Source organism: Pseudophryne corroboree, chromosome 4 (assembly GCF_028390025.1).
Source record: "Pseudophryne corroboree isolate aPseCor3 chromosome 4, aPseCor3.hap2, whole genome shotgun sequence".
NCBI classification, from domain to species: Eukaryota; Metazoa; Chordata; class Amphibia; order Anura; family Myobatrachidae; genus Pseudophryne; species Pseudophryne corroboree.
In genome coordinates, this window is record NC_086447.1 from 875,173,700 (window position 1) to 875,197,388 (window position 23,689).

Below are 23,689 nucleotides of genomic sequence, written 5' to 3' on the forward strand. Positions count from 1 at the left end.
GTGCAAACATGGGTCCCCTTTCAGTTCGTGGTCGGGACACCGTTTTTTTTTTTTTTTTCAAGTACGTGGATTACCCCTGGATTTCCCGAGGAGCCTGGACCCCTGGATCTCGTGAGTATAATTTCTTCAACAGGTACCCCTTGGATTCTACTGGAGAAGAGGACCGACCTGCGTGGGAACTTAAGGTAAGTATGTATGTATGTGTGTATGTATGTAATAAAATTATACTTTCACGGTGTGTGTGTCTTGTCTTTTTTTGGGTATTTTTTTAGTAGTAGTACTACAGGTACCAGCGGGCCCGTTTTTCCGTCGCATGCTGGTACTTGTGGTTCTCCAAGTACCAGCATGCGGGGGAGGCTTGCTGGGCCTTGTAGTACTGCTACTAAAAACAATATCTTTTCTTTTACAACAAAGGCTATCAGCCTCCCCATCCGCAGCCCATTGGATGGGGGGGGACAGCCTCGGGCTTCACCCCTGGCCCTTGGGTGGCTGGGGGGGGGGGGACCCCTTGATTGAAGGGGTCCCCACTCCCCCAGGGTACCCCGGCCAGGAGTGACTAGTTGGATTTTTGATGCCACGGCCGCAGGGCACTATATAAAAGTGACCCCCGGCTGTGGCATTATCTGTCCAGCTAGTGGAGCCCGGTGCTGGTTTTAAAAATACGGGGGACCCCTACTCTTTTTGTCCCCCGTATTTTTGGGACCAGGACCAGGCGCAGAGCCCGATGCTGGTTGCTTAAATATGGGGGAACCCCTGTCATTTCCCCCCCCATATTTTTGCAACCAGGATCGGCTCAAAGAGCCCGAGGCTGGTTATGCTTAGGAGGGGGGACCCCACGCATTTTTTTATTTGAATTTACATTGTTTAATTAAAAAAAAAAAAAAAAATGAACCCCAGCACGGATCACACAGATCCGGCCGAGATTGATTGTAAAAAAAGTCGGCAGTGTTTTGCTAATCACTGCCGTAAAAAAATAAAAAAAAAACACGAATGACATCGACATCGGAAGAAAAGAAAAACCCGAATACGACAGCTTAGTAAATCCATCGTAACAAATTCAAAAAGTTGCAGTTTTACACTTTCGATGTCATTCGTGATTGAACTTTGACCTTTTTTCGGAAATTACGAATGTTAGTAAATGTACCCCCAAGAATGGGCTTTTATGTGATAAAGCCGCCAATTCTGAAACACGTCTTGCCGAAGCCAATGCCAACAACATGACCACTTTCCACGTGAAGTATTTCAACTCCACAGTTTTGAGTGGTTCAAACCAAGGTGACTTGAGGAAACGTAACACCACGTTAAGATCCCAAGGCGCCACCGGAGGCACAAAGGGAGGCTGAATATGCAGCACACCCTTCACAAAAGTCTGTACTTCAGGAAGAGAGGCTAATTCTCTTTGAAAGAAAATGGATAAGGCCGAAATTTGGACCCTTATGGACCCTAATTTTAGGCCCAAAGTCACTCCTGTTTGAAGGAAGTGAAGTAGACGGCCCAAATGGAACTCCTCCGTAGGAGCAGCTCTGGCCTCACACCAAGAAACATTTTCGCCATATACGGTGATAATGTTTTAACGTCACGTCTTTCCTAGCCTTGATCAGTGTAGGAATGACCTCCTCCGGAATCCCTTTTTCCGCTAGGATCCGGCGTTCAACCACCATGCCGTCAAACGCAGCCGCGGTAAGTCTTGTAACAGACAGGGCCCCTGCCGCAGCAGGTCCTGCCTTAGAGGAAGAGGCCACGGATCTTCTGTGAGCAACTCTTGCAGCTCCGGATACCAAGTCCTCCGTGGCCAATCTGGAACAATGAGGATTGTTCTGACCCTGCTTATTCTTATTATTCTCAACACTTTGGGTATGAGAGGAAGAGAGGAAACACATAGACCGATCTGAACACCCAAGGTGTCACCAGAGCGTCCACCGCTACCGCCTGAGGGTCCCTTGACCTGGCGCAATACCGCTTTAGCTTTTTGTTGAGACGGGATGCCATCATGTCTATTTGAGGCAGTCCCCACCGACCCGTGATCTGTGCGAAGACTTCTTGATGAAGTCCCCACTCTCCCGGATGCAGGTCGTGCCTGCTGAGGAAGCCCGCCTCCCAGTTGTACACCCCCGGGATGAACACTGCTGATAGCGCGCTTACATGGCCTTCCGCCCAGCGTAGAATCCTGGTCGCTTCTGCCATGACCACTCTGCTCCTCGTTCCGCCTTGGCGGTTTATATGAGCCACTGCCGTGACATTGTCTGACTGAATCAGAACCGGTTTTCCCGAAGCAATTCCTCCGCTTGACACAGTGCGTTGTATATGGCCCTCAACTCCAGGACGTTGATGTGGAGACAAGTCTCTAGATTTGACCAGAGACCTTGGAAATTTCTTCCCAGTGTGACTGCTCCCCAGCCTCGGAGGCTTGCGTCCATAGTCACCAGGACCCAGTCCTGAATGCCGAACCTGCGACCCTCTAGTAGGTGAGCACTGTGCAGCCACCACAGGAGAGATACCCTAGTCCTGGGAGACAGGGTGATCCTTCGATGCATTTGTAAATGGGACCCGGACCACTTGTCCAAGAGGTCCCATTGAAAATACCTCGCATGGAACCTGCCGAAAGGGATGGCCTCGTATGAAGCCACCATCTTCCCCAGGACCCGCGTGCAATGATGCACTGAAACCTGTTTTGGTTTTAATAGGTTCCTGACCAGGGCTATGAGCTCCTGAACCTTTTCGACCGGAAGAAAAACCTTTTTCTGGTCTGTGTCTAGAATCAGGCCCAAAAAATAAGATTTTACTCACCGGTAAATCTATTTCTCGTAGTCCGTAGTGGATGCTGGGGACTCCGTAAGGACCATGGGGAATAGACGGGCTCCGCAGGAGACTGGGCACTCTAAGAAAGATTTAGTACTACTGGTGTGCACTGGCTCCTCCCTCTTTGCCCCTCCTCCAGACCTCAGTTAAGGAAACTGTGCCCGGAAGAGCTGACATTACAAGGAAAGGATTTTGGAATCCAGGGTAAGACTCATACCAGCCACACCAATCACACCGTATAACTTGTGATAACATACCCAGTTAACAGTATGAACAATCAACCAAGCACCAACCACGGATGCCAACAGAACATAACCCTTTATTAAGCAATAACTATATACACGTATTGCAGAAAGTCCGCACTCGGGACGGGCGCCCAGCATCCACTACGGACTACGAGCAATAGATTTACCGGTGAGTAAAATCTTATTTTCTCTAACGTCCTAGTGGATGCTGGGGACTCCGTAAGGACCTTGGGGATTATACCAAAGCTCCCAAATGGGCGGGAGAGTGCGGATGACTCTGCAGCACCGAATGGGCAAACACAAGGTCCTCCTCAGCCAGGGTATCAAACTTGTAGAATTTTGCAAAAGTGTTTGAACCCGACCAAGTAGCTGCTCGGCAAAGCTGTAATGCCGAGACCCCTCGGGCAGCCGCCCAAGAAGAGCCCACTTTCCTTGTGGAATGGGCTTTTATCGATTTTGGATGCGGCAATCCAGCCGCAGAATGAGCCTGCTGAATCGTGTTACAGATCCAGCAAGCAATAGTTTGCTTTGAAGTAGGAGCACCCAGCTTGTTGGATGCATACAGGACAAACAGCGAGTCAGTTTTCCTGACTCCAGCCGTTCTGGCCACATAAATCTTCAAAGCCCTGACTACATCAAGCAACATGGAATCCTCCAAGTCACGAGTAGCCATAGGCACCACAATAGGTTGGTTCAAATGAAAAGATGACACCACCTTCGGCAGAAATTGTGGACGAGTCCGCAATTCTGCCCTGTCCACATGGAAAACCAGATAGGGGCTTTTACATGACAAAGCCGCCAATTCTGACACACGCCTAGCCGAAGCTAAGGCCAAGAGCATGACCACCTTCCACGTGAGATACTTTAGCTCCACGGTCTTAAGTGGCTCAAACCAGTGAGATTTCAGGAAACCCAACACCACGTTGAGATCCCAAGGTGCCACTGGTGGCACAAAAGGGGGCTGAATATGCAGCACTCCCTTAACAAACGTCTGAACCTCAGGAAGAGAAGCCAGTTCTTTTTGAAAGAAAATGGATAGGGCCGAAATCTGGACCTTTATGGACCCCAACTTCAAGCCCATAGTCACTCCAGACTGTAGGAAGTGCAGGAACCGGCCCAGCTGGAATTCCTCTGTAGAGGCCTTACTGGCTTCACACCAGGCAACATATTTTCGCCATATACGGTGATAGTGTTTTGCTGTCACGTCCTTCCTAGCCTTTATTAGCGTAGGAATAACTTCATCCGGAATGCCTTTTTCCGCTAGGATCCGGCGTTCAACCGCCATGCCGTCAAACGCAGCCGCGGTAAGTCTTGGAACAGACAGGGCCCCTGTTGCAACAGGTCCTGTCTGAGAGGCAGAGGCCATGGGTCCTCTGTGAGCATTTCTTGCAGTTCCGGGTACCAAGTCCTTCTTGGCCAATCCGGAACAATGAGTATTGTTCTCACTCCTCTTTTTCTTACGATTCTCAGCACCTTGGGTATGAGAGGAAGAGGAGGAAATACATAGACCGACTGGAACACCCACGGTGTCACTAGTGCGTCCACAGCTATCGCCTGGGGGTCCCTTGACCTGGCGCAATACCTTTTTAGCTTTTTGTTGAGGCGGGATGCCATCATGTCCACCTGTGGCAGTTCCCATCGATTTGTAATCTGCGTGAAGACTTCTTGTTGAAGTCCCCACTCTCCCGGGTGGAGGTCGTGCCTGCTGAGGAAGACTGCTTCCCAGTTGTCCACTCCCGGAATGAACACTGCTGACAGTGCTTGCACGTGATTCTCCGCCCAACGAAGAATCCTGGTGGCTTCCGCCATCGCCACTCTGCTTCTTGTGCCGCCCTGGCGGTTTACATGAGCCACTGCGGTGATGTCTGACTGAATCAGCACCGGTTGGTTGCGAAGCAGAGGCTCCGCTTGACTCAGGGCGTTGTATATGGCCCTTAGTTCCAGGATATTTATGTGCAGACAAGCCTCCTGACTTGACCACAACCTTTGGAAGTTTCTTCCCTGAGTGACTGCCCCCCATCCTCGAAGGCTCGCATCCGTGGTCACCAGGACCCAGTCCTTTATGCCGAACCTGCGGCCCTCGAGAAGGTGAGCACTCTGCAGCCACCACAGAAGAGACACCCTGGCCCTGGGGGACAGGGTGATCAGCCGATGCATCTGAAGATGCGATCCGGACCACTTGTCCAACAGATCCCACTGAAAGATCCTCGCATGGAACCTGCCGAAGGGAATGGCTTCGTATGATGCCACCATCTTTCCCAGGACTCGCGTGCAGTGATGCACCGACACCTGTTTCGGTTTTAAGAGGTCTCTGACTAGAGTCACGAGCTCTTGAGCCTTCTCCGCTGGGAGAAACATCTTCTTCTGGTCTGTGTCCAGAATCATGCCCAGAAAGGGCAGACGCGTCGTAGGAATCGGCTGCGATTTTGGGATATTCAGAATCCAGCCGTGCTGTTGCAACACTTCCTGAGAGTGTGCTACGCTGATCAGCAACTGCTCTCTGTACCTCGCCTTTATGAGGAGATCGTCCAAGTATGGGATAATTGTGACTCCTTGCTTTCTCAGGAGCACCATCATTTCCGCCATTACCTTGGTAAATATTCTCGGTGCCGTGGAGAGCCCAAACGGCAACGTCTGGAATTGGTAATGACAGTCCTGTACCACAAATCTGAGGTACTCCTGATGAGGTGGATAAATGGGGACATGCAAGTAAGCATCCTTGATGTCCAGAGACACCATAAAATCCCCCTCTTCCAGGCTTGCAATGACCGCTCTGAGCGATTCCATTTTGAACTTGAATCTTTTCAGATAAATGTTCAGGGACTTTAAATTCAATATGGGTCTGACCGAACCATCCGGTTTCGGTACCACAAACATTGTGGAATAGTATCCCCTTCCCTGTTGAAGGAGGGAAACCTTTACCACCACCTGCTGGAGATATAACTTGTGAATTGCCGCTAACACTACTTCCCTTTCCATGGGGGAAGCTGGCAGGGCCGATTTGAGGTAACGGTGAGGGGGCATCACTTTGAATTCCAGCTTGTATCCCTGAGACACAATCTGTATAGCCCAGGGATTCACCTGTCAGCGAACCCACTGGTGGCTGAAATTTCGGAGACACGCCCCCACCGCTCCTGGCTCCACCTGTGGAGCCCCAGCGTCATGCGGTGGATTTAGTGGAAGCCGGGGAGGACTTCTGTTCCTGGGAACTAGCTTTATGGTGCAGCTTCTTTCCTCTACCCCTGCCTCTGGCAAGAAAGGATGCACCTCTGACTTTCTTGCTTTTTTGTGATCGAAAGGACTGCATTTGGTAATACGGTGCTTTCTTAGGCTGTGGGGGAATATACGGCAAAAAATTTGACTTCCCAGCCGTAGCTGTGGAAACTAGGTCCGAGAGACCGTCCCCAAACAATTCCTCACCCTTGTAAGGTAACACCTCCATGTGCTTTTTGGAGTCGGCATCACCTGTCCATTGCCGAGTCCACAGGACCCTTCTGGCAGAAATCGACATTGCATTTATTCTAGAGCCCAGTAGGCAAATGTCCCTCCGGGCATCCCTCATATATAGGACAGCGTCTTTTATATGCCCCAGGGTCAGTAAAATAGTATCCTTGTCCAAGGTATCCAGTTCCTCAGACAGATTATCTGTCCATGCTGCTACAGCACTACACATCCAGGCCGACGCAATTGCCGGCCTCAGTAGAGTACCTGAATGTGTATAAACAGACTTCAGGATACATTCCTGCTTCCTATCTGCAGGATCCTTTAGGGAGGTCGTATCCTGTGACGGCAGGGCCACCTTTTTAGATAAGCGTGTCAGAGCTTTGTCTACCCTAGGGGAGGATTCCCAGTGCATCCTGTCCGTTGGCGGGAAAGGGTACGCCATAAGTAACCTTTTGGAAATCAGCACTTTCCTATCGGGGGAATCCCACGCTTTTTTACACAACTCATTTAACTCATGTGAAGGGGGAAAAGTCACCTCTTGCTTTTTCTCCCCATACATATAAACCCTCTTGTCAGGGACAGGGTTTACCTCTGATATGTGCAATACATCCTTCATTGCTATAATCATGTAGCGGATGGCTTTAGCCATTTTAGGCTGCAATTTTGCATCATTGCCATCGACACTGGAGTCAGAGTCCGTGTCGATATCTGTGTCAACAATTTGGGATAGTGGGCGCTTCTGAGACCCTGACGGCCTCTGCGCTGTAGGATCAGGCATGGGCTGAGACCCCGACTGTCCCAAGGTTTCAGCTTTATCCAACCTTTTATGCAAGGAGTTTACATTATCATTTAACACCTTCCACATATCCATCCAATCAGGTGTCGGCGCCGTCGGCGGAGACACGTCATTCATTTGCACCTGGCCCACATAGCCCTCGTCAAACATGTCGATACAAGCGTACCGACACACCACACACACAGGGGATGCTCTATATGAGGACAGGACCCCCACAAGGCCTTTTGGAGAGACAGAGAGAGAGTATGCCAGCACACACCCCAGCGCTATATAACCCAGGAATCACACAGTAACTTAGTGTTTACCCAGTAGCTGCTGTATATATGATTAATGCGCTAAACTTATGTGCCCCCCCTCTCTTTTTACCCTCTTTCTACCGTGAGTCTGCAGGGGAGAGCCTGGGGAGCTTCCTCTCAGCGGAGCTGTGGAGAGAAAATGGCGCTGGTGAGTGCTGAGGAAGAAGCCCCGCCCCCTCAGCGGCGGGCTTCTGTCCTGTGATTTTGTGTAAAAATAATGGCGGGGGCTCATGCATATTACAGTGCCCAGCTGTATATATGCTGCTTTTTGCCAGGAGGTACTCAATTGCTGCCCAGGGCGCCCCCCCCCCCCTGCGCCCTGCACCCTACAGTGACCGGAGTGTGTGGGTTAGTGTGGGAGCAATGGCGCACAGCTGCAGTGCTGTGCGCTACCTCATATGAAGACCGGAGTCTTCTGCCGCCGATTTTGACGTCTTCTTGTTTCAACCCGCCGGCTTCTGTCTTCTGGCTCTGCGAGGGGGACGGCGGCGCGGCTCCGGGAACGGACGACCAAGGTTAAGTTCCTGTGTTCGATCCCTCTGGAGCTAATGGTGTCCAGTAGCCTAAGAAGCGCATCCTAGCCGCAGTTAGTAGGTTTGCTTCTCTCCCCTCAGTCCCACGTAGCAGAGAGTCTGTTGCCAGCAGAAGCTCTCTGAAAATAAAAAAACCTAACTAAAATACTTTCTTAATAGCAAGCTCAGGAGAGCTCACTAAAATGCACCCAGCTCCTTCCGGGCACAGATTCTAGCAGAGGTCTGGAGGAGGGGCATAGAGGGAGGAGCCAGTGCACACCAGTAGTACTAAATCTTTCTTAGAGTGCCCAGTCTCCTGCGGAGCCCGTCTATTCCCCATGGTCCTTACGGAGTCCCCAGCATCCACTAGGACGTTAGAGAAATGTTAAACGCGTTGTAGGGACTAGCTGGGACTTCGGTATATTGAGAATCCAGCCGTGTAACTGCAACGTCTACATGGACAGAGACAGGCTGTCCAGCAACTTCTCCCGAGATCTCGCCTTTATGAGGAGATCGTCCAAGTATGGGATAATTGTGACCCCCTGCCTGCGCAGGAGCAGCATCATTTCCGCCATTACCTTGGTGAAAATTCTCGGGGCCGTGGAAAGCCCAAACGGCAACGTCTGAAATTGGTAGTGACAGTCCTGCACTGCAAATCTCAGGAACGCCTGATGAGGGGGGAATACCGGAACATGAAGGTAAGCATCCTTTATGTCCAGGGACACCATCCAATCCCCCCCCCCTCCAGGCTGGCGATGACCGCCCTGAGTGATTCCATTTTGAACTTGAACCTCTTCAAGTACAGGTTCAGGGATATTAGGTTTAAAATGGGTCTGACCGAACCGTCCGGTTTCGGGACCACAAACAGGGTTGAGTAATATCCCTCTCCTTGCTGGAGATGAGGAACTGTGACAATCACCTGTTGAATATACAATTTTTTGGATTGCTGCCAACACTAGCTCCCTCTCTGACGGGGAAGCCGGCAGAGCCGACTTGAAAAACCGGCGAGGAGGCAAGTCTTCGAATTCCAGCCTGTATCCTTGAGAAACAATCTCTAATGCCCAGGGATCCACCTGCGAGTGAACCCAGACGTGGCTGAAAAACCGAAGACGAGCCCCCACTAGATCTGCCTCCCCCCGGGAAGCCTCAGCGTCATGCGGTGGACTTTGCAGACGCAGGGGAGGACTTCTGCTCTTGGGAACTAGCTGTGTGCAGCTTCTTTCCCCTGCCTTTCCCTCTGGCAACAAAGGACGATCCCCGTACCTTTTTGTTTTTATTGGAACGAAAGGACTGCATTTGATAATGAGGTGCCTTTTTTGTATGCTGTGGGGGGACATAAGGTAAGAAATTCGACTTACCAGCCGTAGCAGTAGAGACAAGGTCAGAGAGGCCGTCTCCAAACAACTCCTCCCCTTTGTAAGGCAAGGACTCCATATGCCGCTTTGAATCGGCGTCTCCCATCCACTGTCGGGTCCACAAGAGCCGCCTAGCAGAAATAGACATAGCATTTATTCTGGAGCTTAATAAACAAATGTCTCTCTGAGCATCTCTCATATACAAGGCAGCATCTCTGATATGCTCTATGGTCATTTGAATGGCATCCCTATCTAAGGTGTCAATCTCCTAAGGAATAAGGAATCTGCCCATGCCACAACTGCACTACAAACCCAGGCCGACGCCATAGCCGGTCTAACAATAGTACCTGAATGAGTGTAAATGTGCTTCATGGTAATTTCCTGCCTGCGATCAGCAGGATCCTTGAGGGAAGCCGTATCCTGAGAAGGCAGTGCCACCTTTTTGGACAAGCGTGTCAGCGCCTTGTCTACTTTAGGCGAAGATTCCCATCGTATCCTATCCGTTTGTGGAAAAGGATACGCCATAAGAATCCTTTTGGGAACTTGTGGTCTCCTATCCGGAGATTCCCAAGCCTTTTCGCACAATTCACTCAGTTCAAATGAGGACGGAAAGGTGACTTCAGGCTTTTTCCCTTTATACATGTGTACCCTCGTGTCAGGGACAGGGGGTTCCTCAGTAATATGCAAAACCTCTTTAATGGCAATAATCATGTACCGAATACCTTTTGCCACCCTCGGCTGTAATTTTGCATCTTCATAGTCGACACTAGAGTCAGTATCCGTGTCGGTATCTGTGTCATCGATCTGGGATATGGTGCGCTTCTGAGACCCCGAAGGACCTGGCGCCACAGGGACAGACATGGACTGGCTACCTGACTGATCCCTAGCTTCAGCCTTGTCTAACCTTTTATGCAATAGATCAGAGGTTCTCAAACTCTGTCTTCGGGGGCCCACACAGTGCATGTTTTGCAGGTCTCCTCACAGAATCGCAAGTGAAATAATTAGCTCCACCTGTGGACCTTTTAAAATGTGTCAGTGAGTAATTAATACACCTGTGTACCTGCTGGGTTACCTGCAAAACATGCACTGTGTGGGGTCCTGAGGACAGAGTTTGAGACCCTCTGCAATAGATTGACATTTGCATTCAAGACATTCAGCATATCCACCCATTCTGCTGTCGGTGTTGCCGACGGCGACCTGACATTCAAGCACTCCCCCTCCACATTAAGCGAGCCTTCCTCGTCAAACATGTTGACACACACGTACCGACACACTTCACACACACAGGGAACCTCTTTTCTAAAGACAGTATCCCCTTCAAGGCCCTTTGGAGAGACAGAGAGAGAGTATGCCAGCACACACCCCAGCGCAATGACCCTGGAGACCAACACAAAATGTTTTTCCCCAAGCCGCGCTGTATAATATGTTATCCGCCAATTATGTGACCCCCCCTCTCTTTTAAACACCCCTTCACCGTGTGTAAGCAGGGGAGAGTCCGGGGAGCTTCCTCTCAGCGGTGCTGTGGAGAGAAAATGGCGCTGGTGAGTGCTGAGGGAGAAGCCCCGCCCCCTCGGCGGCGGGCTTCTGTCCCGCTCAAACTTACTAAAATATGGCGGGGGCTCTTTTATTTACATGTACAGTGCCCACCTGTACATGTATATTGTCTTTTGCCATAATAGAGGTGTTATATTGCTGCCCAGGGCGCCCCCCCCCTGCGCCCTACACCCTTACAGTGACCGAAGTATGTGAGGTGTATGGGAGCAATGACGCACAGCTGCAGTGCTGTGCGTTACCTCAGTGAAGCTGAAGGCTTCTGCCGCCTGACTTCGGTTCTTTTGGCTCTGTGAGGAGAACGGCGGCGCGGCTCTGGGGGTGGACGCCCAGTAAGAATCTGTGTTCACCCCCTCTGGAGCTAATGGTGTCCAGTAGCAGAGGAAGCAAAGCCTATCTTAGACAAGAAGGTCTGCCCCTCTCTCCTCAGTCCCTCGATGCAGGGAGCCTGTTGCCAGCAGTGCTCCCTGTAAAAAAGTAGAAAAAAATCCAAACAAAAATGCTTCTAGGCAGAGAACTCAGGAGAGCTCTCTGCAGTGCACCCATCCTGCTCTGGGCACAGTGTAAAACTGAGTTCTGGAGGAGGGGCATAGAGGGAGGAGCCAGTGCACACCCAGAGTCCAAAGCCTTCTTAAAGTGCTCTATCTCCTGCGGAGCCCGTCTATTCCCCATGGTCCTTACGGAGTCCCAGCATTCTCAAGGACGTTAGAGAAACTATACTTAGCCTTTGGATTTTTGAGACCCAAGTGCATGATTTTGCATTTTTTTGGCATTAAACTGTAATTGCCACACTCTTGACCATTCCTCTAGTCTACCTAGATCCTCAATCATTTGTTTTACCCCACTTGGTGTGTCTAGTCTACCCTGTTGCACACCTTTGTGTCATCTGCAAAAAGGCATACTTTCCCTATAATGCCATTTGCAATGTCACCAATGAAGATATTAAAAAGCACTGGTCCAAGTACAGATCCCTGGGGTACTCCACTGGTAACATTTCCCACCAAGGTTTATTACTACAGCATCTAAATGGCCACATAACAAGGACACGTACACTTACAAGGCCTAAATTAGTAGAGTGGCTGCCGCTGATATAAGCTGCTGGGGGTGTAAAGACAGACTGCAAGGGGAAAGTGAGGGGCAGGTACTGTAGACTATATACTTATTTTGTGAAGTACAATATTGAAACAGTGCCATAGCGACAGCAGAACCATAATGCATAGCAATGTCCCCAGAAGCCACAAGGTAGGTGTCAGAGGTTGCCAGTGCTTGCCAACTCTACTGGAATGATCGGGAGACTTACGAATTTCGGTGGGCTCAGCTGGACTTCTAAAAGAGTGGGTGAGCCTCCCACATACCACCCTCTTCAGTTGGAGGTTTGATATCATTGTGGCGCTGTCCCCCTGCTGTAAAATGCAGTCAATAAGTGGGTACACACCTGACCGACATGGTGGACCGTCCAGATTAAAGTAAGTGTACACACTTACCTATTGGCCCGCTCAACGAGTCAGTCAGGATCCCCAGATGGGTGATCTGGCCCCTGCAGGAAGTGGATGGGCGGTGAGCCGCCCTGAGGTTGCAGTCAGCAACATCTTGCGGGTTTGTTGCAATGTCCATTTATCCAGTCAGAGTGTAAATGAGAAAAAATAAGATTTTAAACCTACCGGTAAATCTTTTTCTCCTAGTCCGTAGAGGATGCTGGGGACTCCATAAGGACCATGGGGTATAGACGGGCTCCGCAGGAGACATGGGCACTATAAAGAACTCTAGAATGGGTGTGCACTGGCTCCTCCCTCTATGCCCCTCCTCCAGACCTCAGTTAGAGAAACTGTGCCCAGAAGAGACGGACAGTAGGAGGAAAGGATTTTGTTAATCCAAGGGCAAGATTCATAGCAGCCCACACCATCCACACCGTACAACTTGGAACATACGAACCAGTTAACAGTATGAAACAAACAGCATCAGTCAGAGACTGACCAAAACTGTAACATAACCCTTATGTAAGCAATAACTATATACAAGTCTTGCAGAATGCTGTCCGCACTGGGACGGGCACCCAGCATCCTCTGCGGACTAGGAGAAAAAGATTTACCGGTAGGTTTAAAATCTTATTTTCTCTTATGTCCTAGAGGATGCTGGGGACTCCGTAAGGACCATGGGGATAATACCAAAGCTCCAGACCGGGCGGGAGAGTGCGGATTACTCTGCAGCACCGATTGAGCAAACAGTAGGTCCTCATCAGCCAGGGTATCAAACTTGTAGAATTTCGCAAAAGTGTTTGAACCCGACCAAGTCGCCGCTCGGCAAAGCTGTAATGCCGAGACGCCTCGGGCAGCCGCCCAAGAAGAGCCCACCTTCCTAGTGGAATGGGCCTTTACAGAGTTTGGTAACAGCAATCCAGTCTTAGAATGAGCCTGCTGAATCGTGTTACGGATCCAGCGAGCAATAGTCTGCTTAGAAGCAGGAGCGCCAACCTTGTTGGCTGCATACAGGACAAACAGAGCCTCTGTTTTCCTAACCCGAGCCGTCCTGGCTACATTAATTTTCAAGGCCCTGACTACATCAAGGGACTTGGAATCCTCCAAGTCCCCCGTAGCCACAGGCACCACAATAGGTTGGTTCACATGAAACGATGAAACCACCTTAGGCAAAAATTGAGGACGAGTCTGCAATTCTGCTCTATCCACATGAAAAATCAGATAGGGGCTTTTGTGAGACAAAGCCGCCAACTCAGACACCCGCCTTGCAGATGCCAAGGCCAACAACATGACCACCTTCCAAGTGAGAAATTTTAATTCCACCGTTTGAAGTGGCTCAAACCAGTGAGATTTCAGGAATTGTAACACCACGTTAAGGTCCCATGGTGCCACTGGAGGCACAAAAGGAGGCTGTATGTGCAGCACTCCCTTTACAAAAGTCTGGACTTCTGGGAGAGAAGCTAATTCCTTCTGAAAGAAAATTGATAGGGCTGAAATCTGTACCTTAATGGAGCCTAATTTTAGGCCCATATCCACTCCTGTCTGCAGAAAGTGGAGAAGATGGCCCAGATGGAAAACTTCCGCAGGAGCATTCTTGGTTTCACACCAAAATACGTACTTCCTCCAGATACGGTGATAATGCTTCGCCGTCACCTACTTCCTAGCCTTTATCAGAGTAGGGATGACTTCTTCCGGAATGCCCTTCCCAGCTAGGATTCGGCGTTCAACCGCCATGCCATCAAACGCAGCCGTGGTAAGTCTTGGAACAGACAGGGTCCCTGTTGCAACAGGTCCTCTCTGAGAGGAAGAGGCCACGGATCTTCTGTGAGCATTTCCTGAAGATCCGAATACCAGGCCCTACGAGGCCAATCTGGAACAATGAGAATTGTCTGCACTCTTTTTCTTCTTATGATTCTCAATATCTTTGAGATGAGTGGAAGAGGAGGGAACACATAGACCGACTGAAACACCCACGGTGTCACCAGGGCGTCCACTGCTACTGCCTGTTACGCACACCAGTGCTAACAGGAGTATACCGGTGTATGAACAGAGAGGGAAGCGAAGCAAACGAACTCACAGACAGTATAACATAACATACACAGGAGGTGATGGAATAACTAATAAACACAAAGTGAACGGAGAAGCCCAAAGGCTCAGGAATTGGGTGTCTCCCTAGTATCAGGAATGCTCAGATGGAATAGAGCGGACAATGAAGCGATGTGTAGTGATTTAACATGTGGAGCACCTGAAATTATGTTGCTAAGAGCAACAGAAAAAACCCCAAAGGGTTACCAACGGGTGTGGGAATAAACTCCTTGGTCAGAGATAGAAATATAGACACAAGGAGAGTATCCACAATCCTAACCCCCACTTACAGGGCACAGGTTCAGCTTACTGCCACTAAACTGACACCTGGACGCCCTGCACAGTGAGGGAGGATTTAGCAAGCAGGTCTGAGAGTACAGCCGCAAACCTGCTGGGTTCACAGAATAGAAAAAGAACCCCAGCAGGTCAAACAAGTGACTCCAGTCTTACTGCTAGGTCCGGATTTGGCAGAATGAAGTACCGAATCCCAAGGCCTATACGCAGTAAGCAACAAGTAAATACAAAGTCACACAGTACTAGCTAACTCTCTGGAACTGACTAACAAACAAAGATTCAGCAGCATTTGCCTAGCCTGAGAGGATGGTTTATATAGCAGGTGCTGTCCACGCCCCACTCAGACCTCACAGACTGTGAGCACAAAACCAGCGCCGGATTCCCTGCCGTGCACAGAGCCTGTAACCACTACACAGTAAAAACCCGGACCGGAGTATCAGCTGCGCTCAGGTTACTTCGCTAACACTTGCCTCCCGGTTGCCATGGCGACGTGGCAGCACAGAGCAGGAGATCCTAACAGTACCCCCCCTCTGACGAGGGGTCAAAGAACCCCTACCACCGGGTTTATCGGGGAACTGCGAGAAGAAAGAGCGTATCAGTCTGGGGGCATGAAGATCACAACTGCGCACCCACGACCGCTCCTCCGGGCCATACCCCTTCCAGTGCACCAAAAATGACAGCCGACCCCGAACCATCTTGGAGTCAAGAACCCTTTCAACCACAAACTCCCTCTGACCCCGTATCAGAAGAGGAGAAGGTCTTCCACTGGAAGAAGGATTACTAACCGCCAGTTTTAAAAGGGAACAATGAAATGTTTTATTGATACCCAAAGAACGGGGTAGATCTAACTGAAATGCCACCGGATTGATAACCCTGGTGATCTTATAAGGGCCGATGAACCGGGGCCCTAACTTATGAGATGGCTGTCTCAACTTCAAATTCTTGGTAGACAACCAGACGAAGTCTCCTAATTTGAAGCTGCAGGGTCTTTTCCGCTTATCAAAAACCCTTTTGGTCACTAATGACACAGACACAAGGGCTTTCTTCACTTTCCGCCAAATACCTCTAAGGACCGAAACCACAGAGGAACCACCAGGCGTGGAGTCCAGGGGGTCAAAAGAATTGGCCTTAGGATGATGCCCATACACACAAAGGAAGGGAGAGATCCCTGTAGCAGAGTGAGCCGCGTTGTTATAGGCAAACTCCGCCATGGACAGATGAGCAACCCAGTCAGTCTGACACTTGGAGACATAACACCTGAGGAACTGCTCCAAGGACTGGTTCACCCTTTCAGTCTGCCCATTAGACTGCGGATGGTAGCCTGACGACAAGCTGACAGAAATCTGGAGATCGGAACAAAATGCCCTCCAGAATTTGGCCACAAACTGGGATCCGCGGTCAGAGACCACATCAAGTGGCAACCCGTGGAGACGCACAACATGCAGCATAAATAATTCAGACAGGCGTCTGGCTGATGGCAGCCCAACCAGTGGAACGAAGTGCGCCATCTTCGAAAACCTGTCAATGACAACCCAGATGGCTGTCATCCCCGAGGATTTGGGCAAGTCCACCACAAAATCCATTGAAATGTGGGTCCATGGCTTAGATGGGATAGAGAGTGGAAGTAATGGGCCAACAGGAACCCCTCTAGGAGTCTTATTTCGGGCACAGATGTCACATGCCCGAACCCACTGATCCACATCCTTAGCCACCGAGGGCCACCACACCGCCCTAGATAGCAACTCCCGAGTTCTGGCAATACCCGGGTGACCTGCCGACTTCTTGGCATGGAATTCCAGGAACACTCGCTGTCTTAACCTAGGAGGCACAAACAAAAGACCTACCGGAAGGTCTGGAGGAGCCTGCTCCTGTGCTCTAAGGACTAATGATAAGAGGTCCTGGGTAATGCCCACTTTAATACATGATGGGGAAACAATGGGCAACGGCTCCTCGGTGGTCTCCTGGATTGGAGCAAAACTCCGCGAGAGCGCATCAGCCTTGATGTTTTTTGACCCAGGGCGATATGTTATCAAAAAATTAAAGCGAGCAAAAAACAAAGCCCATCGTGCCTGCCTGGCATTGAGACGCTTCGCTGACTCTAAATATGCCAGATTCTTATGGTCAGTGAGAATTGAGACCACAAACTTAGCCCCCTCAAGCCAGTGTCTCCACTCCTCGAGTGCATCCTTAATAGCCAACAATTCCCGGTTACCCACGTCATAATTCATCTCGGCAGGCGAAAATTTACGGGAAAAGTAAGCACAGGGATGAAGGCGATTATCAGACACTCCCATCTGAGAAAGCACTGCCCCAATACCCATCTCAGAGGCATCCACCTCCACCACAAAAGGACGCTCTGGATCTGGGTGTCGCAGCACCTTGGCCGAAACAAATGCCCTTTTGAGACGGGCAAAAGCCGCTTTAGCCTCACAAGACCAGTGAGCAACATCCGCCCCTTTCTTAGTGAGTGCCACCAAGGGCGCCACTATAGACGAAAATCCAGCGATAAATCGTCTATAAAAATTTGCAAAGCCCAGGAAACGCTGAAGCGCCTTCAAACTAGTGGGCTGCACCCAATCCAGGACTGCCTGTACCTTGGAACCCTCCATTTGGAAACCTTCTGGGGAGATAATATATCCTAGAAATGCGATTTGCTGAACTTCAAATTCGCACTTCTCCAGCTTCGCCCCAAGCCGGTGGTCTCTGAGTTTCTGGAGGACTAAGCGTACATGCTTCCGATGTTCCTCCAGGGAATGGGAGAAGATTAGGATGTCATCTAAGTATACAACTAAGAATCTATCCAAATATTCCCTGAGCACATCATTCATGAAATCCTGGAAGACTGCCGGGGCATTACAGAGCCCAAAAGGCATCACCAAATATTCATAATGCCCTGAGTGGGTATTAAAGGCAGTCTTCCATTCATCCCCCTCTCTTATTCGGATTAGATTGTACGCACCGCGTAGGTCAATCTTAGAAAAAATGGTGGCAGTACGAAGCTGGTCAAACAAGACCGAAATGAGAGGCAGTGGGTATGAGTTTTTAATCGTGATACGGTTCAATTCCCTGAAGTCGATGCAGGGTCGCAACGAACCGTCCTTTTTACCCACGAAGAAGAACCCCGACCCAACTGGAGACTGTGAAGGTCTGATAAATCCCTTAGCCAAGTTCTCCTGAATGTACTCTGCCATAGCCTGAGTCTCAGGACGTGACAGGGAGTACAACCTGCTCTTGGGAAGCTTAGCATTTGGCAACAAATCAATGGCACAGTCATAGGGGCGATGGGGAGGTAGTACCTCTGCAACTTTTTTGGATAACACGTCCGCAAAATCTGCATAACACCCTGGCAATCCTGGCAAACTTAGCTGCGAGAGCCTGACTGGAAGGCTCAAGCAACTCCTGAAACAATCAGTACCCCAACTAAGAATCTCCCCAGAGACCCAGTCAAATTGAGGATTGTGGGCCCTTAACCAGGGTAACCCCAACACCAATGGGGCAAAAGTACAGACAGTCACATAAAAGGACAATTTTTCAGAGTGTGTGGCTCCAATAAACAAAGAAATCTGGCTAGTGCAAGAGGTAATTTTACCTTGGGATAATGGTTCCCCGTTTAACCCACAAATCTCAATTTCCGATGCCAAGGGTACTAAGGGAACAGAGTGTTTTAGGGCGAATTGGCGGTCCATAAAAACCCCGTCGGCCCCACTGTCCACAAAGGCCTCAGTCTTGACAGTTTGACCGAGGATCTTCAAGGTCACCGGAATGATAAAAGTCTTCTTGGGAAATTCTGACTTCTGGCCTGACAGGATATTTCCCATCACCCTCAGGCCCTGAAGTTTTCCGGCTTTTCTGGGCATGATACTACCACATGACCTTTATTCCCACAGTACAAACACAACCCCTGCTGTCTCCTCCGCGTCTTCTCACGCGAGGAGAGGCGGGTAGCCCCAATCTGCATAGGCTCCTCAGAAAATTCCTCAGAGTCTGAGGTTCCCTTGGGAAGGAAGGAAATCTCAGTCTCCCTTTCAAGCCTACGCTCTCTCAGCCGTCTATCCACCCGGATGGATAACTGCATGAGCTGATCCAAGCTATCAGGCAAGGGATATTGTACCAGTTGGTCCTTTATCTGGTTAGAAAGACCTCTTCGGTACTGGTGTCTCAGGGCTGGGTCATTCCACTGGGTATCATGGGCCAACCTCCGAAACTCCGTACAGTAAACCTCAACTGGCCTTCGCCCTTGCTTAAGGATCGAAATCTGAGCCTCGGCTGAGGCCGTCTTGTCAGGGTCATCATACAACATGCCCAGTGCCGTAAAAAAAGCATCAACACTTTTAAGCGACGGACAGTCAGGCTGCAACCCATATGCCCAGACCTGTGGGTCTCCTTGTAGCAAGGAAATCACTATGCCCACCCGCTGAATCTCCGACCCAGAAGACTGAGGCCTAAGCCGGAAGTATAGCTTGCAGCTCTCCTTGAAACAAAAGAACTGCGAGCGATCTCCAGAAAAACGATCCGGGAGATTTACTTTCGGCTCCTTAACCCCTGCAGGTGCTGCTGCTGCGGGAGCTCCGCCAGCAGCCTGGGAGGTGTGCATTTTAATGGACAAATCATTAAATTGTCGAGTCAGGACCTGCACCTGATCGACCACCTGTTGCAACGTATTTTGAGGGGTATGCTCCATATTCCCACAAAATTTCAACAGGAGTATTAGGCTGCTGAATATGTTATGCACTCCAGTGTCTGCAGGAATGTACTGGTGTTTGAACTGTTATGCACTCCAAATGGACTCACAGACAAACTGGGGAATATGACATAACGTACACAGAAGGTGATAGGGTAACAAAATACACACACAGTGAACAGAGAAGCCCAGAGGCTAAGGAACTGGGTATCTCCCTTGTATTAGAACTGCTCAGATGTAAAAAGCAAGATGTTGTGTTTTAATACGTAGAGAACCCGAAATGCTGTTGCTAAGGGCAACAGCAAAACCCTAAAGGGTTACCAACGGGTGTGGCAGTAAACTCCTTGGTCAGAGATGGAATGATAGACACAAGGAGAGCCTCCACAATCCTGATTCTCACTTGCAGTGCACAGGTTTAAGCTTACTGCCACTAAACTGACCCCTGACACCTAGCACAGTGAGACAGGATTAGACAGGCAAGTGTTAGAATACAGCCGCAAACTTGCTAAGTTCACAGAGTAATAACAGAACCCCAGCAAGCTAAACGACTGACTCCAGTCTTACTGCTAGGTCTGGATTGGCAGAGTGTAATACCAAATCCCCAGGCCTATTTGCAGTAAGCAACAAACAAATACAAAGCTACACAGTACTGGCTAACTTTCATGAACTGACTAACCAACAGAGATTCAGCAGCATCTGCTTACCCTGAAAAGAGGCCTTATAAAGCAGGTGCTGTCCACGCCCCACTCAGACCTCACAGACTGTGAGCACAAAAACCAGCACCGGATCCCCTGCCGTGCACAGAGCCTATAACCACTGCACAGCAAAAGACCCGAACCGGAGTATCAGCTGCGCTCAGGTTACTCCACTAGCACTTGTCTCCCGGTTGCCATGACGACGTGGCAGCACAGGGCAGGAGACCCTAACACCTAGGAGGCACAAACAAGAGACCTACCGGAAGGTCTGGAGGAGCCTGCTCCTGTGCTCTAAGGACTAATGACAAGAGGTCCTGGGTAATGCCCACTTTAATACATGATGGGGACACAATGGGCAATGGCTCCTCGGTGGTCTCTTGAACTGGAGCAAAACTCCGCGAGAGCGCATCAGCCTTGATGTTTTTTGACCCAGGGCGATATGTTATCAAAAAATTAAAGCGAGCAAAAAACAAAGCCCATCGTGCCTGCCTGGCATTGAGCCGCTTCGCTGACTCTAAATATGCCAGATTCTTATGGTCGGTGAGAATTGAGACCACAAACTTAGCCCCCTCAAGCCAGTGTCTCCACTCCCCGAGTGCATCCTTTATAGCCAACAATTCCCGGTTACCCACATCATAATTCATCTCGGCAGACGAAAATTTATGGGAAAAGTAAGCACAGGGATGAAGGCGATTATCAGACACCCCCATCTGAGAGAGCACTGCCCCAATACCTATCTCAGAGGCATCCACTTCTACCACAAAAGGACGCTCCGGATCTGGGTGTCGCAGCACCTTGGCCGAGACAAATGCCCTTTTGAGACGGGCAAAGGCCGCTTTGGCCTCACAAGACCAGTGAGCAACATCCGCCCCTTTCTTAGTGAGTGCCACCAAGGGGGCCACTATAGACGAAAATCCAGCGATAAACCGTCTATAAAAATTCGCAAAGCCCAGAAAACGCTGAAGCGCCTTCAAACTAGTGGGCTGCACCCAATCCAGGACTGCCTGTACCTTAGAACCCTCCATTTGGAAACCTTCTGAGGAGATAATATACCCTAGAAATGCGATTTGCTGGACTTCAAACTCGCACTTCTCCAGCTTCGCCCCAAGCTGGTGGTCTCTGAGTATCTGGAGGACTAAGCGTACATGCTTCCGATGTTCCTCCAGGGAATGAGAGAAGATTAGGATGTCAACTACATAAACAACTAAGAATCTATCCAAATATTCCCTGAGCACATCGTTCATGAATTCCTGGAAGACTGCCGGGGCATTAGAGAGCCCAAAAGGCATCACCAAATATTCATAATGCCCTGAGTGGGTATTAAAGGCAGTCTTCCATTCATCCCCCTCTCTTATTCGGATTAGATTGTAAGCACCGCGTAGGTCAATCTTAGAAAAAATGGTGGCAGTACGAAGCTGGTCAAACAAAACCGAAATGAGAGGCAGTGGGTACGAGTTTTTAATCGTGATACGGTTCAATTCCCTGAAGTCGATGCAGGGTCGCAACGAACCGTCCTTTTTACCCACGAAAAAGAACCCCGACCCAACTGGGGACTGTGAGGGTCTGATAAATCCCTTAGCCAAGTTCTCCTGAATGTACTCTGCCATAGCCTGAGTCTCAGGACGTGACAGGGAGTACAACCTGCTCTTGGGAAGCTTAGCATCCGGCAACAAATCAATGGCACAGTCATAGGGGCGATGGGGAGGTAGTACCTCCGCAACTTTTTTGGAGAACACATCCGCAAAATCTGCATAACATCCTGGCAATCCTGGCAAACTTAGCTGCGAGAGCCTGACTGGAAGGCTCAAGCAACTCCTGAAACAATCACTACCCCAACTAAGAATCTCCCCAGAGACCCAGTCAAATTGAGGGTTATGGGCCCTTAACCAGGGTAACTCCAAAACCAATGGGGCAAAAGAACAGACAGTCACATAAAAAGACAATTTTTCAGAGTGTGTGGCTCCAATAAACAAAGGAATTTGGCTGGTGCAGGAGGTAATTTTACCCTGGGACAATGGTTCCCCGTTTAACCCACAGATCTCAATCTCTGATGCCAAAGGTACTGAGGGAACAGAGTGTTCCAGGGCGAATTGACGGTCCATGAAAACCCCATCGGCCCCACTGTCAACAAAGGCCTCAGTCTTGACAGTTTGACCGAGGATCTCCAAAGTCACCGGAATGAGAAAAGTCTTTTTGGGAAATTCTGACTTCTGGCCTGACAGGATATTTCCCATCACCCTCAGGCCCTGAAGTTTTCCGTTTTTTCTGGGCATGATACTACAACATGACCTTTATTCCCACAGTACAAACACAAACCCTGCTGTCTCCTCCGCGTCTTCTCACGCGAGGAGAGGCGGGTAGCCCCAATCTGCATAGGCTCCTCGGAATATTCCTCAGAGTCTGAGGTTCCCTTGGGAAAAAAGGAAACTGCGGTCTCCCTTTCAAGCCTACGCTCTCTCAGCCGTCTATCCACCCGGATGGATAACTGCATGAGCTGATCTAAGCTATCAGGCGAGGGATATTGTACCAGTTGGTCCTTTATCTGATCAGAAAGGCCCCTTCGGTACTGGTTTCTCAGGGCTGGGTCATTCCACTGGGTATCATGAGCCAACCTCTGAAACTCCGTACTATAAACCTCAGCTGGCCGTCGTCCTTGCTTAAGAACCGTAATCTGAGCCTCGGCTGAAGCCATCTTGTCAGGGTCATCATACAAAATGCCCAGTGCCGTAAAAAAAGCATCAACACTTTTAAGCGACGGACAGTCAGGCTGTAACCCATATGCCCAGACCTGTGGGTCTCCTTGTAGCAAGGAAATCACCATGCCCACCCGCTGAATCTCCGACCCAGAAGACTGGGGCCTAAGCCTGAAATATAGCTTACAGCTCTCCTTGAAACAAAAGAACTGCGAGCGATCTCCAGAAAAACGATCCGGGAGATTTACTTTCGGCTCCTTAACCCCTGAACTTGCCGCTGCTGCTGCGGGAGATCCGCTAGCGGCCTGCGGGGTGTTCATTTTAATGGACATCTCATTAAATTGTCGAGTCAGGACCTGCACCTGATCGACCACCTGTTGCAAAGTATTTTGAGGGGTATGCTCCATATTCCCACAAAATTTCAACAGGAGTAGGGCTGCTGAATATGTTACGCACACCAGTGCTAACAGGAGTATACCGGTGTATGAACAGAGAGGGAAGCGAAGCAAACGAACTCACAGACAGTATAACATAACATACACAGGAGGTGATGGAATAACTAATAAACACAAAGTGAACGGAGAAGCCCAAAGGCTCAGGAATTGGGTGTCTCCCTAGTGTCAGGAATGCTCAGATGGAATAGAGCGGACAATGAAGCGATGTGTAGTGATTTAACATGTGGAGCACCTGAAATGATGTTGCTAAGAGCAACAGAAAAAACCCCAAAGGGTTACCAACGGGTGTGGGAATAAACTCCTTGGTCAGAGA